Source organism: Scyliorhinus torazame, chromosome 3 (assembly GCF_047496885.1).
Source record: "Scyliorhinus torazame isolate Kashiwa2021f chromosome 3, sScyTor2.1, whole genome shotgun sequence".
Taxonomy (NCBI): domain Eukaryota; kingdom Metazoa; phylum Chordata; class Chondrichthyes; order Carcharhiniformes; family Scyliorhinidae; genus Scyliorhinus; species Scyliorhinus torazame.
The window spans coordinates 72,678,783-72,694,262 of NC_092709.1; the positions used below are offsets into that span (position 1 = coordinate 72,678,783).

General features: G+C 46.4%; 1 protein-coding gene across 1 annotated transcript in view; it reads right to left on the reverse strand.

Annotated features, from left to right (window-relative positions):
* Nucleotides 1–15,480, reverse strand: part of LOC140408511 (tryptophan 2,3-dioxygenase-like) — an 89,308-nt gene that overhangs the window by 56,339 nt on the left and 17,489 nt on the right. The window lies entirely within an intron of this gene.

The following is a 15,480-nucleotide window of genomic DNA, read 5'->3' on the forward strand; positions in this document are numbered from 1 at the left end:
CATTTCCGCTGCTAATCTCGTAGTTTTAACCCTCTGTTCTTCCACATGAGTTCCCACTACATCAGGAATTGAAGTTTTAAACTCTTGACCAAGTATAATTTCTCTGAGAGCTTCATACGTTTGGTCTATTTTCAGAGACCTTATCCACCTATCAAATTTACTCTGTTTGAGCCTTTCAAACTCCATGTATGGTTGACCAAATTCTTTCCTTAAATTTCGAAACCTTTGTCTGTAAGCTTCAGGCACTAGCTCATATGCACTTAAGATGGATTTCTTCACCTCCTCATACGTTCCAGATACCTCCTCCGGTAGTGATGCAAACACTTCACCAGCCCTACCTACCAGCTTTGTTTGAATCAGTAATACCCACATGTCCTGTGGTCATTGCATTTGTTTAGCTACCTTCTCAAATGAAATGAAAAAGGCTTCTACCTCCTTCTCGTCAAACCTTGGCAATGCTTGGACATATTTAAATAGATCCCCACCATGTCTTCGACTATGACGCTCTGTCACATTATCCTCATCCATCTCCTCCAACAGTCCGTGTCCCTTTGCGTCTGCCAATTTTAACTGATTTTCATGTTTCCAAGCCATTTTCCGAAGTTCAAACTCTCTCTCTTTTTCCCTTTCCTCTCTATCTCTTTCTTAGTTTCTTTTTCCTCTCTCCTTTTCTTTTTCCTCTCTATCTTTTACGTACTCCAGCTGCTTTAATTCTTTCTCATGTTCCATTTGTTTAATTTGCAACTGAATTTTTGCCATTTCCCATGAGTCAAACTGCATCTCATGCAACTTTAAATGCTTAACCACCGCCATAATTACTTCATCTTTTCGCATTTTGTCAGGTAATGTTAACTGCAATGTTTTTGCCAGACCCAACAGTCTGCCTTTCGTCTCTGTCCGTAAAGTACTGCGTGTGACAGTCTCCACCCCCAAAAACTTCTGAGCCTCTGAAAGAGCTATTGTCCACAACACACTCCCCACTCAAACTAAAGTACCACACCGGAAAAGCAACAATCCTTCACTGCCTTCAAGTTCACAAAAGCCAATCCAATAGATAGACTTTTATCTCCCTCGAGCTCCCAATTATTATGGGCGAGGCGTTTTCAGAACCCCAAAATATATCATGGAGTTCAACCAACTTCCCCCTTTAATGTATTTGTTGCTTTTCCTAGCACACTGCTTGTTCCCTAGGTGTGGGATTACAATTATGGACACGTGGGTTTTTAAACACAAAACAATGTTTATTCCATGAACTCAACTTAACATCTCAAATAAACATTGGATCTCTTAACACCCCTTACTTCAACGATAACTACGAAAATATTGCAACAGTAAATAATTCCTCAGAATGTTCCTTCAAACTTCCAAGAGCCTTAACACCTTTAAACAGAATCACATCAAGTTGAAGGCTTTACTATTATGAGTTTAAATCACCCAAATGATCCAGAGGTAGTCTTTCATGGCAGAGATCCAGCTCACTGCAAACACAGATACTCCCAAGCTCTTTTCAAACTGAAACTAAAAACTGCCAAAATGGCTGATCTAAAGCCCAACTCCACCCACTCTCTGACATCACTGTTTACTTAAATGTACATTGTTTAAACATCCATGTCTTAAAAGTCTTCTCACATGACACCTCCTTTACCCACCGTGAGGTCCACCACGTCAGAGCCACTTTTGTCCATACCTGTTGTAATCCTCACCCACATGATTCTTGGCTCAGAGGCCCGGAGAAGATGGTGACTGGTGCACATCATCCCACTGGCTCACAGGCGCAAATCTCGATCTCACCGCCAGCAGGGGGGCCGGAGCATCGGAAACGGGTATGTGCCTGGCACTGATCCCGATTTTTCCCGACGCTGGATTCTCTGCCGCATTGGGTATGTTATTGGCGGCAGGTGGCTGAGAATCCAGCCCATTGCCTCTGGTCCCACCCCTCCCCATTCGTGAGCCACTGTGCAACCCATCCCTCTTGGGTTGCACTAACACACACCCGCTGCTCCCACCACACACCCCACCTTCCTATTCCAGAGACTGCGTACATCCCATCCACCACCTTGTGCATCAGCATTTCAGTTTCCCTTGTCGGGCTCCAGCTTCCCACACCATGGTATCCTGTCTGTCTGCCATCATTCTCCTCCTCCCGACTATCTTCCAACTACTTCCTGCCCCGTTGCCCTCTTGTACATCTTGCAACCCTTTGCTACCCTTTGCCACCTGTGTGTCCATCATCCTTTCCCTCCCCTGCCCCAGTTGCAATACTGGTTTCCATTTGAGTGTTCAGCCCTGCCTGAGTGCCGCTGTACAGTTTTGTCTTCCAGGACTATGGAGGCACCCACCAGCAGCAGATCGACCTTACCACCCCAGCAGTGTGCCCTTCCACTGCTATCACAATAAGACTGGCACAGCGTTGTCGCAGTTGGCTATGAATGTTGTATTCACCTCGAAGACCCTTCCATCTGGCCGAAGGTACAGAAGTCTGAAGACCCGCACATCCAGACATAGGAACAGCTTCTTCCCCAAGGCTACAAGACTCCTCAGCGACTCCCCCTCGGACTGATCTGTTCCCTGTAAGAACACTATTCACGACGCCCTATGCTGCTCTTGCTCATGTATTTGCTTTGTTTGGCTCCTTGTTCCGCACTGTAACCAATCACTGTTCTGTCAATGTACCATTGTCAATGTTCTCTGTTGATTATTCTTGTGCCTACTATGTACGTACTGATGTGTTGGGTGTTCTGGATCACATACAGGTCACCAACACTTGAAGTAGTGCAACGCTATTTTATTAATAGGTTAACTATTTAAACATACTTCAACTGTGGGTAAATACGATACCAGCTTTAACTAAAGACCTTTGCCTTGATCTAACCAGTTGATGCACTCAGCACATGGTGAATGTCTGTGTTGCAGGCTGTGAGCTCTGTGCTCCTAGCTAGCTGCTACTCGAATGAGCGGGAACTCTGATGTCCCCTGTCTTTATAGTGCGTGTGCTCTCACTGGTGATTGGCTGCGGTGTTGTGTATGTTGATTGGTCCCACTGTGTGTCCATCAGTGTGTGTCTGCACCATGATATACTGGTGTATTTTATGACATCCCCTTTTATATTAAAAAAAATGTGCCTGTGTGACAATAAATAGTGTGTGGTGAATGTTCCTGACTACGTGTGTGCAAAATATTTACAGGACTATGTACGTAAAACTAAGCTATTTACATGGGAAGGTGCCTGGTGCAGAAATAAATAGTGTGTCACACAAATAACGAGATGAACACTATATACAAACCACTTGAGCGATTAAACGGAAGAACAGAACAGACCAGAGAGTCCATTAGTGCAAAGTTCACAAATTAAGTCTCTGAGTTGGGCGACGAATTCTGGTTGACTGCCTCAAGGGTGGGTCAGGAGCCACTAGCTGAGGAGCGGGCTGGACTGCATCAGTGTGAGGAGGATGCAGAGTAACCAGAATCTCTGCATAGTCCAGGTCAGGAACACCAGGAGGGCGTGGCACTGGTGGAGGATCACGTAGCGAGCACGGAACGAGACGAAGTGCACGCCGATTACGGCGCAGAATGGAACCATCTGGTCGACGAACCAGGAACGAGGGGGGATCCACCTGCCAAAGAACCACAGCAGTTGCAGACCAGCCACCATCCGGAAGATGGATGCGGACTTTGTCACCTGGAGCCAGAGCAGGGAGATCAGCTGCACAGGCGTCATGCGCCGCCTTGTGCTGTGCACTAGACAGCTGCATTCGTTGAAGGACCGGAACATGGTCGAGGTCGGGGACGTGAATGGACAGTGGACAGTGGGGTCGAGCGATAGGCCAGCAGGGCGAGGTAGAAGTCGGATCCCGCATCGGCAGCCTTGCAGAGGAGCCGTTTGACTTTGTGGATGCCCTTCTCCGCTTTGCCATTGGATTGGGGGTACAGGGGACTGGATGTCCCATGCACAAAGTTGTACCTCCTGGCAAAGTTGGACCATTCCTGGCTTGCGAAGCAGGGGCCATTGTCCGACATCACAGTGAGTGGGATGCTGTGACAAGCAAAGGTGTCCTTACAGGCACGGATGTCTGCAGACGATGTGATGTCGTGCAAACGTACCACCTCCGGTAGTTTGAAAAATAGTCTGCAATCAGAACATAGTCCCTGCCCAGCGCATGGAACAGGTCGATGCTGACCTTGGACCAAGGGGACGTGACCAACTCATGGGGCTGTAGGGTCTCACGTGGTTGGACCAGCTGCAACCGCCAACAGGTGGGGCAGTTGAGCACTGTGTTGGCGATGTCGTCATTGATACCGGATCAGTACACTGCCTCTCGGCCCATCAGCGGCACTTCTCCACGCCAAGATGGTCCTCGTGTAGCTGTTCCAAGACGAGCTGGCGCATGCTGTGCAGGATAACAATGTGTTCCAGCTTCAGGAGGACACCATCGACTACCGCCAGATCGTCTCTGATGTTGTAGAACTGCGGGCATTGGCCCTTGAGCCACCTGTCTGTTAGGTGGCGCATGACACGTTGTAGCAGGGCATCAGCCGCAGTCTCGCAGCGAATTTGGATGAGGCGTTCATCCGTGGCCGGTAGATTGGAGGCCACGAAGGCCACATGGGCGTCAACCTGGCAGACGAATCTCGCTGGGTCACACGGGGTGTTGACTGCCCTGGACAGAGCGTCGGCATTCCAGCAGCGGGACTTCGGCCCATCCGGGCCGGAGAATCGCCGGGGGGAGCCCGCCAACCGGCACGTCGCGATTCCCGCCCCCGCCGAATGTCCGGTGCCGGAGAATTCGGCAAACGCGGGGGCGGGATTCACGCCAGCCCCCGGCGATTCTCTGACCCGGCGGGGGGTCGGAGAATCCCGCCCCACATCACTAATCGGCTGGATACCCGACCTGCCATCAACCTGCCATGAGAAAGTTGCTGGGAGAATTGCAGTTAGTTTTTATCACGGTGGGAATCCAATTTTATGCTGCTTTCCAGATTATCTTCCCCAGCGTGTCACAAAACCTCCCAATTTATTTCAAACTTTTATTTTGTCCTTATTTCTGGATATATTTCTTCTTGTTTTCTGAGTTATAATCAGTGTGATTATTGAGTCAGACCAGATAAACTAAATATGAATTTTAGTACTGAAATATGTTTGCAGTTGTGCTGTAATTCTTCCCACCTTCTAAATCTATATTACTAGAACTTTAAAAGGAGTTAGGAAAGAGATAGAGACACGAACAATACATTTGAGAAGGAAATATCGTTAGAACACTAGCAGATAGCTAATGTGATTCCGATATTTAAAAAGGAAGCTTAAACAAATCCAGGGAACCATAGAGTAGACCCATTAGCTTATCACCAGTAGTTGGTATAGGAATCCGTATAGATGGTTGTAATGAAAAAAAATCTAGAAATTAAAAATACAGTAAAATATAGTAAAGATAGTCACCATGACGAATGTGATAAAAAATAGTTACTTTAGAGATATTAGTTAATGTAATGTAGAGATAGGCCAGTCTCATCCTGGTGAGTTCACAGACAAAGGATTTCAGAATGCATGGCAAAGCAAAGGAAGAGGTGTGTCCACCAAAGGAGGAGAAAAGGATGCTGGGTAATAGGGGCCAGAGGAAGGGATTGGAAGTGAGCCAATTAGAATGTATGGCCAGGTCAGGAGGGGTATAGGATGACCTATGGGAATCGTGTATGTGAAACTTGATGCCAGTTGTGTGAGTAGTAGAGATCCCTTTGTCCTACAGACTCACTTGATTCCAGAGGTGTAGGAAGCAAGATGTGCTTTGTACTTGCTGTGGATTGAGAAAGGCTTGCAAGCCAAATAAAATAACTAATGCTGTACCTGCAAATCCATCTCGACTTTTATTGAGGCCAGACTGACGGGTAAAGAAATTTGGGTTTGTCATTTGGTGCCGAAAACCCGGGATTTCTCAAGACGGTTCTGACCAACTGCGAAATCAGAATTAGACTGATTATGAACAGGAGGATGGGAAAAAGGGGCCCACAATGTACAGCTGGAAAATGACCGCGCATTGATTTTTCCCCTCTTCTTATCGTCTGATTAGTCTGGTCACTCGCGGTTGGTACGGAAAGATCGTCTCGACGAAATCAAAGGTCAGTCTGGGGATTAGAAATTTAATTGATGGGATTTCATATTGTTGATTTGGCATGTGTTAGGTTTTGGGTTGATGGGACATCTAAAACGATGATTCAATTCCAAGTATAAGTGTTTTTATGGCTGATGTGACTTCAGTAGATGGAGGTTCAGTCAAGTATAAGTGTTTTTATGGCTGATGTGACTTCAGTAGACGGAGGTTCAGTCAAGTATAAGTGTTTTTATGGCTGATGTGACTTCAGTAGATGGAGGTTCAGTCAAGTATAAGTGTTTTTATGGCTGATGTGACTTCAGTAGATGGAGGTTCAGTCAAGTATAAGTGTTTTTATGGCTGATGTGACTTCAGTAGATGGAGGTTCAGTTCAAAAAGTGTTTTTAAATCTGAAGATGATTCAATTCCATTTGTGAGTGTTTTAAATCTATAGTTGATTAAGCTAAAATTGTACCCTTGGACTGTAGTGGCGAAAAACGCAGTTCTGAGGACTAGTTGAGATTATGGGGAATTACTTGGATAGCACAAATGATCCAGGCATGCCACTGCAAATATTATGCAATATGTATCCGGATAAAGCAAAAGATTTCAGGAAAATGTCAGCAACAAGGAGTAAAAAGGGTGATGAATGGCCACTCGGGGGCACCAAAGACCTAGAGATTATTAAGAAAATTCAGGGATGCATCTGGAAAAGAGTCAAAGTATGAAAGCAAAAGAATTAATTGGATTATGGAGACAATATTGTCAAGAGGAAAGAGATAAGATCATGTTATCAAGTTGGCAGGACAATGCCCTTAAAATGGGTATTCCAATTAGTGAACAGGGTAACCAAAAAACATTACAGGTCTTGAAAAAGGAATGTGCATTCAAAAAAACGCGCAAGTAAAGACAGGAAAGGCTCGGGTCAAACAAAAGATGGGCTACGTAGTTCAATGGCTGGCCTTGAATTGACAGAAAATGATCCATTCAATGATTTAAAAATGTCAGTAAAAGTTCTGACTGCACCTGTAGCATTGTCTGCACAAATTCCAGAACCACCAGAGTATAATAATGTATATCCAGTCACTGCTCCCCAGATTCCAATCATGCCAGTAACTCCAGCCCTTTTGGTTGATAGCGTGGGTCCTGATTTACCATCTTCACGATCAGTAGGGGAAGAGGAGCTCTGTTCCGCAAGCCCAGTTAGCTCTAGGACCCGATCTCGGACAGCAAGAGAAGGGCTTGATCCTAACCAGAAACAATTAAGCATACCACCTAAATCCCTTCAGACCAAGGGGAAACTGCAAATTTCGAGAACAAAGGGAGATGCCAGGATTGAAAGAGAAAGAACTCCCTCTAGTGACAGGGAGGGACGTCGAAGTCTTGGAAGAACCAGAGGAAATAGCTAGAGTGCCCCCTGGTGAGACTCGGAGACAGTTGCCGATTAGGAAGATACCAAACCTTGACGCCGGGGCCCAGCCCACGATAGACGTTTATTTCCCATGGACACCCAGTCACCCAGTGAGATGATGGCTATTATGGCTACAATCCCAGATAGAAAAGAATCTCCTGCTGCTTTCGTGGATTCCCTGAGAACTACCATCTCAATTTATCAAGCTGATTCTAGGGACCTCTGGGCCCTAGTCCAGCAGGTTTTAACCCCACCAGAGTACCGCAATTATCTTAATCACTTGAATTATGCTAGCCACGCCGTACTTCAGCAAGCCCATGCGTTAGACGACGATAGACGGACACAAATCCTGAATGTGTTGAATAGCACATTTCAAAAGCCCATAAATATTTCTGCTATCTTAGACCTAAAACCTAAGAAGATTGAAGAGCCAGAGGAATTTCTGGAGCGTTTTAATGAAATCTACCGTGGGCAGTCGGGCGACTTGCCATATCAAAATGGTCAGAATTCCCTTCAATATTGTGCTATGTTAATGCATTGCCTACCACCTTCCGTGGCTACTGCTGTGAAATGTAATAGCATGAATTGGACAGAGAACGACCCTTCCCAGATGGCAAGGGCAGTCAGGTTTTATTGGAAGGAGGGTGTAGGCCAGGAAGAAGGCTCAGTTACAAAGGTTAAGACTGAGTATGTAATGAAAAAGGATGACCTGCGACCCCAACAAGCGGCAGAAATGGTAGCTTACCAGCTGGAGCCCCAATATTGTGACTTTGGGTGGGTGGATCAGCGAGGGGGAGGATCTCAAATCCACCCAAAGGGACCCTCAGCTTCTTTTTATGGCCCACCGTATGCATCAACAGCTTTACAACCGCCGCCCCCTCTGAGGGGGCCATTGGTCTACTGGGAGACGAGAACGGGGCAGATATAGAGGGAGCAATGCATGTTATAATTGCGGCCGTGCAGATCACTGGCAACAGGAATGCCCCTTTAAAAGACAGGCAGCAGAAGGAGATTATCCGACCCAAAGGAGGGGGTACCCACCAAGGGGAGGACAGACGAGATACACTGACTTCTCCCAGGCAAACCCTTTTCCAACACAGGATTGACTAGCTAATTTAGTCATAAGGACTCTCAAATTGGACAGGGAACCTATTATCTCTCTGCAGATAGGAGATCAACATCACTCATTTGTAATCGACACTGGAGCAGCCATGTCTTCTGTGCAATCAGAACTTCGACTACCATTATCCGACCACACGCAGCAATTGTCGGGGTTCCAAGGACAGGTGTGTGAGTATCCTATTTCTAAACCTGTGACAGTCATTTACGAGAATAAGTCTGCAGATCATCAGTTTGTAGTGATTACTGGATTGGACTGTAATTTGTTGGCCCGAGATTTACTGTGTATCTTCCAGCTACAGCTAGAGAGGAGACGAAGGGGTAACGGTCCAATCATGGAGGATGAGACAACAGTGCTATATTTCTATCACCCCCAGTGGTGGACGTTAGATATTGAACATTCACTGCATCACGTTACCCTGGCCTATGACAGAACCGGACAAAACAGGGAGTTGGAGGACAAATACCGGCCATTAATTTGGACCGAATGGCCAGTCAAAGTTACAGCCACAGTCACGGGAAAAGAAGGTACAGCTGATTTTGTTACAATACCACCACATTTATGGCCACAGTCAGCTTCGGTAAGCCCTCATATTACACGTCAGGTCCACGACCAGTACCATGCCAGGGATCTGGGACCCATGGTAAGGAGGGCAGTGGATCATTCAGATCCAACAGAGTATGCACTTCAAGTCATGCCAGACGGCACTGCCATAAAATATTTTGAGGTCCCTGAAACGATTAACACTCGACTCCAGCCCCGTCTATGGACAAATTAATCCGAGAGCTGTTGCAACAGGGTATTTTGGTCCCTTGCCAATCAGAATGTAACACCCCCATACTTGCTGTGCCTAAACCAGCCAAGCCAGACCAGTACTGATTAGTACAGGATTTACGTTCAATCAATGCCATCGCATAGCCGTTACATGCTCTCACCCTCCAACAGGATATTACGGTGTATAGCTCCCACTCGGTCATCGCACTACTGAGGCAATTGCAGACTCAGCATCTTACCGCAGCTCGTCAGAATAGGTATGAGATATACCTTTTGAACAATCCACGTCTGACATTTAAACACTGTACCACTATCAATCCAGCCTGTTTTCTTAGTGGTCCCCCTGTCCATGAAGACGCACCTGGCCACGACTGTTTAGCCTTGATTCAGGAAACTACCACAATAAGGGACGATTTGAATGATATTTCGTCAGATCAACCTGACATGATTATGTGTGATCAAATATCCCACCGGGGTTTAGTTAATGACTTACTGCAGGCCCTCCTTATGCCCGCGCAGATTTTCGTTATTAAATGCGCTGCCCACACAAATGGTAAGACCCCAGTTGACGTTGGTAATGAACAAGCAGATTGTGCAGCGTGGACAGCCGCGCAAATTCAGCATGTGATGGTGCCTAAAATGTTAAGTCAGACTAAACGATCTACTATAAATATGTCTGCTTCTGACAAGTCATTGCCAACCATCCAAGACGTCATAAGGTTACAGGAGGACGCTCCTGAGAGTGATAAACAAATGTGGAAATGGTTAGGTTGTACATATGATTCTGTTTCCTCTTTATGGACCACGCCAGCACATCAGACTTGTATGTCTGATGTGCTGGCTTTATGGGTCACTGAATGTGTACACTTTGCAATTCATTGTGGGGCTCGAGGGACTAGTGATTTGTTGCTGGACACTTGGTGACACCCTAAAATGCAGGGGTTGGCCCAGAGTATCAGTAATCGGTGTTTGATTTGTCAGCAATATAACACCGGAAAAGGTATCCCTTGTGGGATGGGGCAAACCCCGTAGCCCAGTGGTCCCTTTGAGACGCTACGAATGGATTACATTGAGTTGGAAAAGTGTCAATGTTATAAATATGTTTTGGTCATTGTGGATGTGTTCAGCAGATGGGTTGAGGCGTATCCGACTACCGATAATAAAGCCGCTACTGTGGTTAAAGTTCTGATGCGGGAAATCATTCCCCGGTACGGTATACCAGCTCAGTTGAGTTCTGATAACTGGTCTCATTTTCTTGGACAGATTAACCTGCCTCCCTTCTCCAGTGCTATTTTACAGGTGTGGAGCATGATGGGGTGGCTACGCACCGTCTGTGTGATATTCGGCCTCACCTCGCTTGGAGTGTTATTGGCGACGGACATGGAAAAGGGAAATATTATCTACATTTGTAACCCCAACCAAACTACAAGGACATTTCGTTTATGCAGAGGTGATGTTCTTCGCTGCCCACATATACGAGGACATGGTATCGACTCATGGAAGGTCATCAGGATAACGGAAAATGCAGGAGTCATGAAGCAATTGCACCGGTCCCGGCGATGGGAAGGGAACATTATATGGACATTGCCTTGTTTTTGGAGTACATGTAAATTTGATTTTGGATGTGTTAAGATTGGTGCGATAAAGGTAACATCAGACCGTCAGGAGAGCGTAGGAAGAGACTGTGAGAGAGAGAGAGGGACTAGAAAGAGGACGGGGCGTGTGAGAAGGGAAGTACAGCTAGAACGTAGGTTATCAGGAGATACACTTAATTTAGTTAAAGGCCAAACTGAGGAAAACCTGGGTAGTATGAATCTCTACCAGATTTACCACCGCTTGTATGGCCACGGACGGGTTGTCTGCTACCCGAACCCCGCAGCGGTGTCTAGGTTATTTTCTGTTTCACCGCTTTGGGGCACTCCCCAAACGGTGGTTCATTGTCAGCGTTCCGAGCCACCGCCCGAGCAAGTCACTCTTCCTTACGATCCAGGTTCAGCACCACTGGCTATTTGCCTTCCCCTTCCTCGGGATAATTCCCATTCACAGTATGATAGGCTGCAACGGTGGAGGGCGTATATACCTAGCCACTTCACTCCCAATAGGGATTCCCAGTCGTACGAGAATTGTTTCAGCAGTGAAGGATACGGCTGTTTGCTGGTAGAGGTGGAAACAAATATAACATGTCTGTTCCCCACCTGTACGGACAGGAGGTGTCATATCACCCAGGCGTCTGGCCAATGCGTTTGTTACAACACCACTTGCGTTCCATTGAACGCCGGCATCTAGCTCCTTTGTGGCTGGGCGAATGTCTCTCATATCACTGTTGGGACGAGGGCTTTCCGCATTGCTAGGCGGCCCGAATGGGCGTTTCGAAGCTGGATAAACTGGGCTACTGGGGGATCCCTACGCAACCGATATACTGATTGTGATGCTCACCTGTACACGGAACAAGGATACTACTTTTAAAAAAAAAATGGTACAGCAACTAATGTTTTGTCACCCCCATTTCCCCGCCAAATTGCTATTGGGACTCTAGTCCCTACCACAGTCCCCTGCCCCTCGGCGTGGATGCTGCATAATCAGTTAGCACGCCGGGCAGTCTCAGCTGAATTCTGCGAGAACTGGAAAAAACCTCAGGTTCTCGCACCCAACCGCGGCCACTCAGCCGGATGGGGGATTCTGAGCGTCTTGACACTGGGAGGTGTGGGGGTTCCTTGGCTGTCAGCAATAGGAATTATTTTATTTGTGGCCTTACCATCTTGGGAAATGAAACCTTGGGAGCCCTCGGGGCAATAACCAAGGAATTGTCTCAGCTACGGTTGTTTGCAATGCAGAACCGGTATGCTCTTGACTATCTTCTGGCCCGTGAGGGTGGGGTATGCGCCATAGTGCAGGGCAAGTGTATCATGGGAGTTCAGGACTGGACCGCTAACATCACTAAATTTATGGATCACATACGGGATCAGCTGGAAGGAATGCAGGATCCTGGCTCTTGGGGTAACTAGGAATTTGGAGGTTGGAAGGACTGGTTGATAAATATGGCCATGTATTTAGTGGTGGCTATCGGCTGCATCTTTGTGGGCCTAGCCATCCTTAAATGTGTGATGGGTAGAATGCGGTGTGCACTGGAACAGATCAACGCCCCTAAAATCTTAGCTGTCAAAATCCATGAGGGTGCAGCAGATGAAGGGGGGCTACGCCAGGAATTGGAAATGCAGCGACGGATCTTTTTAGATGAGGGACCGTAGCTATGGATTGGATAGTTCGGTTATCATGGAATGATAAAAGGAGGGAATGACGAATGTGATATAAAATAGTTACTTTAGAGATATTAGTTAATGTAATGTAGAGATAGGCCAGTCTAATCCTGGTGAGTTCACAGACAAAGGATTTCAGACCGCATGGCAAAGCAAAGGAAGAGGTGTGTCCATCAAAGGAGGAGAAAAGGATGCTGGGTAATAGGGGCCAGAGGAAGGGATTGGAAGTGAGCCAATTAGAGTGTATGGATAGGTCAGGAGGGGTATAGGATGACCTATGGGAATCGTGTATGTGAAACTTGATGCCAGTTGTGTGAGTAGTAGAGATCCCTTTGTCCTACAGACTCACTTGATTCCAGAGGTGTAGGAAGCAAGATGTGCTTTGTACTTGCTGTGAATTGAGAAAGGCTTGCAAGCCAAATAAAATAACTAATGCTGTACCTGCAAATCCATCTCGACTTTTATTGAGGCCAGACTGACGGGTAAAGAAATTTGGGATTTGTCAACCATGGATTTCAAAAGGGAATGTCACGCTTGATCTACCTCATTGAATTCTTTGGAAAACAGAAAGGTAAGAAAAGGGTATTGCAGATGATGTAATTTGGATTTTCAAATGGCCTTTGATAAGACTCAGATATGGTCAGAACATGCGGAAACGGAAAAATTACACAATGAACAGCAAGCTGGTTATAAAACAAGAAAGGCAGAAAAAGTGGTGTTCCATAGGCATGGGGGTTGGGATCACTATTGACCACCATTTGTATAAACTATTTGGACTTGGGAATTGGAAATACAGAACTACAATTTGCAGGTGACACCAAATTGGGTGAATGGCTGGTACAGAGAAGACATTAGCAATCTTTCCCATTGGGCATGTAATTAAGAAATTAATTTCAATATTGATCAATGTGAGGTATTATATATTGATAGGACAAATACGGAGCTCACTTACTCTGTATTTAAATAAGTGATACGTTGACTAGAGGAGCAGAGGGTACAGGTGCAGAATTCTCTGAAAGTTGTGACACAGGTTATTAAGACCATGTGAAATAACAAAGCGGTGGAGTTCATTTCTAGAGGTATAAATTTTAAAAGAAGAATGGTTAACTTAAACTTGCATACAACCTTGTTTGGACCACATGAGTGTCATGTGAATACTTCTGCTCTCCACATTAAACAAGGAATTAGAGGCACTGGAGAAGATGAAAAAATGATTTATTGGAATGAATGCATGACTGAGATGTTAAAGTATCTTGAAGGACTGAACTGGCTATGGTTCTTCTCCTGCCTCCCCTGCTGCGCCCCCCCCCCCCCCCCCGGCACAATTCCTGCAAAAAACACAAAGGCTGAGAAGTGACCCAAGAGACCTTAGTGCTTATGAAGTAAATGTAGAAAAGATATTACTACTTGCAAATGAGGCCAGAACTAAGGGCCATAAATATAAGATTGTCACCAGTAAACCCATTATGGAATTCAGGTAAAAGTTCTTTACCAAGGGACTGGTCAGATCGTGGAACTCTCTAGTGGATTGTCATAGATAAAAGGAGATCAGGGAATGGAGTTCCTACAATGTATACAGAACTTGTTTCCAGCCCAATCTGCCAATTGACCATATGCTTTAAGATGATGTAAAGAAGGACAAAAATGTGATGAAAAATAGGTTAATGCATTCGAGACAGGCTGAATTTGAGAGGCTGAGAATAGAACTTGGGAAAATAAAATGGGCAACTAAATTGGCAACCAACAGTATAGGATAACAAGGGAAACATTTAAAACAGTGCTCAACAGAGAACAGGGTATATTCCACTAAAGGGAAAGAACAAACAAAAAACTACTATAAGCCCATGGATGAATAAAGGCAGAAGGGAGAAATTGAAGATTAGGAAAGAGGCATATATTAAGCAGACAGAGGCATGTATTATCAAAGAGAGTATGAAGATATTCTAATAATAATAATCGCTTATTGTCATAAGTAGGCTTCAATGAAGTTACTGTGAAAAGCCCCGTCGCCACATTCCGGCGCCTGTTCGGGGAGGCCGGTGCGGGAATTGAACCCATGCTGCTGGCATTATTCTGCATTACAAGCCAGCTGTTTAGCCCACTGTGCTAAACCAGCCCCTTAGGAGACAAGTAAAAAAACATAAAGACAAAGAGGAACAATGGGGCTGGATACTCCAATCCCCGATGGCAAAATCGCATTTGGCGACGGGGAGGAGAATCCCCAATGATGACGAAATCGGGGGCGGCGCTGCTTTCGCGATGCTCCACCCCTTGAAAAGTGTGGAGTAGCAGTAAGCCGCGCACCGTATCCACGGCCTCTGAACGTTGGCTGAGGCCTGCCCCGCGATGCTCCGTCCCCGATGGCATGGGACACATGTGGTCTCACCAGTTGAGAACTCAGCGCAATGTCTGCGGACTCAGTCCAGCACTGCCACAGTCGGGGGAGGGCCTATGCACGGGCACGGTTGGGAGGGGCATTATTCGGGACTGGAGGCACTGTGATGAGGCAGTCAGGGGCACGCAAGCTGGTCAAAGTGGGGGGGACTACTTTGCGGGCCGGATCCGTGGGCTGCGTCTGCTATGAAGCGTGGCACGGTCGCTGCAGGCTGCCGCCATACGCATGCGCGGCCATGGGCCAGGCAATTCTCCGGGCCGTATCGGCAGGTAGAGCTATGCTGCCTGACTACTAGCCCCTCCCCAGAACAGGGAATTGGTGGCCATTTTGCGCCAGTTTTCCTGGCGTAAAACACCAACGTTTTCACGCCGGAATGGGGACTTACGTCTCCAGAACGGAGAATCCAGCCCAGGATATTTAATTATCAAGGAACATAAAAC